Source organism: Cyprinus carpio, chromosome A16, assembly GCF_018340385.1.
Source record: "Cyprinus carpio isolate SPL01 chromosome A16, ASM1834038v1, whole genome shotgun sequence".
In the NCBI taxonomy this organism is placed as follows: domain Eukaryota; kingdom Metazoa; phylum Chordata; class Actinopteri; order Cypriniformes; family Cyprinidae; genus Cyprinus; species Cyprinus carpio.
The window spans coordinates 23451154-23455484 of record NC_056587.1 but is presented as its reverse complement, the minus strand read 5'-3'; positions in this window follow the sequence as shown (position 1 = coordinate 23455484).

Below are 4331 nucleotides of genomic sequence, written 5' to 3'. Positions count from 1 at the left end.
GAGTGAGTGTGTGTGGTGTGTGTGTGTAGTGTGAGAGAGAAGAGAGAGGAGAGAAAGTGTGTGTGTGAGAGAGAGTGTGTGTGTGTGTGTGTGTGTGTGTGAGAGTGAGAGAGAAGTGTGTGTGTGGTGGTGTGTGTGTGTGTGAGAGTGAGAGAGTGTGTGTGTGTGTGTGTGGTTGCCATGTGTATTGTGTGTGTCTGTGTCTGTGTGTGTGTCGTGTGTGTGTGTGTGTGTGTGTGTGTGTGTGTGTGTGTGTGGTGTGTGTGTGTGTGTGTGTGAGAGTGTGGTGTGTGTGTGTGTGTGTGTGTGTGTGTGTGTGTGTGTGTGTGTGTGTGTGTGTGTGTGTGTTACAGTAGTGATGGTTGGTCAGAGGGTTGTAACCTGCTCTTGGTCTTTGCGCTGAGTGTTTTCAGTCGTTCGATGTCCATCCACAGATGAAGAATATTCTCTCCCGGCCCGCCGACCAGAGACCTCTGAAACTCCAGAAAGCTGGACCTGAGAACGACCTGCCGACAGAACAACACCTGACCAATCACACTGACTTCCTGCAGCACCTTACGCAATACAGACGGATTCACACAAACAAACATGAATATAACACTGATCATTCCATCACTCAGTTTCAGCAGTAAAAGCAGCTCGTTGAGCTCAGCTGAATTAATGCAAACAGATGGGATTTTAAACAACCTCAAAGTTCAAAACCGCTCTGTCTTTAAAGTTTTATCAGTTAAAAATCTATTCCCCTACAGAAAAAATTGAATGGAGGTTTAAGTGTCATTATTCATCTAAATCCAGTGATTTTCACATGTATTTGAGTTCTCTGCTCATTATAGCACAAAAAAGTTTTCTCGCGTTGTGTCCGTCTCTAAGCAGCAGGAGAGGAACGACCGTGTGCTGTGCTGCAGTCACACGGCTCTGATCGGTCAGTTGTTTGGAAACACATGAAGCTGCAAACACCATCTCCTCTGAAGAACTGCCAACAAACCGCCGAGCAGACAGAAGACGGCAACTGCAAACACACCCAGAACACAAGAACCAGAACACAAAACACCACTCCTCAAACCAGAACTCAGACTACAGAGTTCACCTAAACGCACCTCAAAATCACACCGCACCGCTGGAGAAACAAAAAGCACCGCTTTCACACCCAAGACAGGACCACTTAGCCAGCCTGTGCACCAAAACACCAACATCAAACCTCACAACAACTCCACGACCAGCTTGACCATGCTCACCTTCTCATCCACCCAAAACTCGAAATAACAGTCGCCCAAAAGGGGAAAAAAACCAAGCAGTCTGTAGCTCTCTCAGCCACTGGACACCCAAACAAACACACAAAAACGGTCCAAAACGCTGCAAAAGGAAGAGTCATGAGCTTCTGCTGTCACAGAAATGCAAACGTGTGTGTGTGTGAAATGAAAAAAAAAAAAAAGCAAAACCAGTGACGCACAAAAAAAAAGTTGTTGTCTCGCAAAAAACACCCACACAAAACACCAAAAAAAACAAAAAAACACAGCAACAAAACGGTCTCAACAAAAACCACAAACCAAAACCAACAACGCAAACGCCCCAACAAAAAACCAAAAAACTCACGAAAAAAAACACAAAAGCTCCCAAATACCCTCAACGCCCAAAAAAACCAACTCAACACAAAAAACTACACAAAAACAAAAAAAAAACAAAAACACCCAAACCCTAAAAAAAACCACAAAACAAAGCACACCAAACAAAAAAACACCAATATTACAACCCTTTGACCAACACCCAAACAAAAGAAAAACAAAACTAACAAACAAACAAAAAACCAAACACCTAAACAAACAAAAAACAAAAAAACACAAAACAACACAAAATGCAGAAAATAAAAAAAAACATCACACAAAATAACAACAGAAAAAAAAAAAAAACCACTAAAAAAACAAACCACAACCAAACCCAAAAAAAAAAAACAAACCAACAAAAAAAAATACAATCAAAATACCCAAAAAAACAACATCAAAAAAAACCATAAAAAAAACAATAAAAACATGCTTTTGGGGGGGGGGATGAATAAAATTTTATTTAACCCTTAACAAAGGAGTCCAGAAAAATATAAACAGAACGAAATAAAATAAAATGTAATTTGGAGCCCTAAAAATTTATTTTTTTGTTAAGCTTTGATTTTAATAAATCAGACTTACTTTTTGATTAACGAAATTTTATTTAAACATTAAAAATTAGTCCAGAAAAATTAAAACAATAAAACGCATTTCAAAGGGCCCTTCATATGTATAGTGACTCTGAGAACATCTCGATCGGATCACTTATCAACACACCAAAAAAAAAACCCCCCCCCCCCCCCCAGAGGCCCACCCCCCCAAAAACCCCCCCCCCCCCCCCAACCCCCCCCCTCCACACCCACCCCCCCCCCCCCCCCCCCCCCCCCCAAAAGCCCCCCCCCCCCCCACAAAAAAAAAAAAAAACAAAGCAAACCCAAAAAAAAAAAAACAACCAACCCAAAACCACCCAAACAAAACACCTCCAAAAAGTCCCCCACCCACACAAAAACCCCCCCCCCCCCCCCCCCCCCCCCCCCCCCCCCAAACCCCCCCTCGCTCCCCCCGCCCCCCGGCGCCGCCCCCCTGAAACCCCACAGAAAACCCCCCAACCCCCCCCCAAAACAAACCCCATAAAACAACACCAACAACCACAACCCCCACCCACAAACAAAACAACACCCACCCAAACACAACCACAAACACTCCCCCCCCCCCCCCAAACCAAAAACACACCCCCAAAAGAACAAAAACAAAACCCCACCACACCCCCACAACACCTCACTCACACCCCCCCCACAACACACCACACACAACAACACACACACACACCAACCACCCCCCCCACCAAAACACCCACCCCACATTACACACAAACAAACAAAAAACAACAAAACACACACCCCCCCACCTCACTTCAAACACCACCAAACACAAAACACACACCCACACCAACCAAAAACACAACAACCACAACCCACCCCCCAAAAACAACCCCCCCCACAAACCCACACCCCCCCCAACCCCCCCCCACATACAACAACAACACCAAACAACACCCCACACACCCCAACACCCTCCCTCCCGCCCCCCCACAAAAAAAAAACACAAATAAACACAAAAAACACAACCCAACACCCACCCCACCACCCCCCCCAAACACCCCACCCCCACCCCCCCCCCCCCCCCCCCCCCCCCCCCCCCCCCCCCCCCCCCCCCCCCCCCCCCCCCCCGCCCGCTGGCTGAACATCCGGACTCACCGAGAAAACCCCGCGACAATTCGGAGCTCGTTCGAGCCCCGCTCCGCGCGTCTGATCGGCGTTGCTATGGATATCAAACTCAACCGAGAACATACCGGCCGCGCCGCGAATCTCAGCTTCGCTCTGCCTCGAGTTTGACGCACAATGCTGATAATAATAGCAAAATAACAGACCATTACTTTAACACATATCCCGAGAGAAGAAAAAACTTGTTTCCAATGTGGAACAATACACACTATAAATGTGAAAGAGACATAAAACAGTTCAACGAAGCTCTCACTCTCAAGTCATATTTAATATATAAAAACGGCTTTATTTACAACAGTGTATAAAACGCTGTAAATATTGTACAACAATGCGCTACACCGGCCGCGATTTTGTGTACACATCAGTGCAAACCACACACCACACCACACAACACACACACACAGAGATGAGAGAGGAGAGAGAGAGACATACAACACAGACCCTCCTCACACACACACCACACACAACACCCACATCAAAACGAGAGAGACACTTGGGAACACACACACACACGACACACACCACGTTAAACACACACACACACAACGAGAAGAGTACACTCACATCACACACACACCACACACTACACTACACACCACCCCTTTTCACGATACTTTGTTCATACACACCAACCACACAACCACCACACACACCAGAGAGAGAGAGAGAGATAGAGGAGAGAGACATACCACATGACACTCACACACCAAACAACACACCCACACACACACCACACACACACACACACAACAACGAGAGATGACACTCACACACACAAACCCAACACACACCCACACACACACACACAAGAAGAGCCCACACCACACCACACAACACACAACACAGCACACAGATAGACTCAATACACATACACACACACACACACACAGTAGAGGACACCCCGAACCACACGACACACACCCCAATAGTACTTACTACTGAATATGACAAACCGAAAAACTTAGCGCGAGGATTTTGCTGCACATTATTAAATGTAATGTAAGAATTG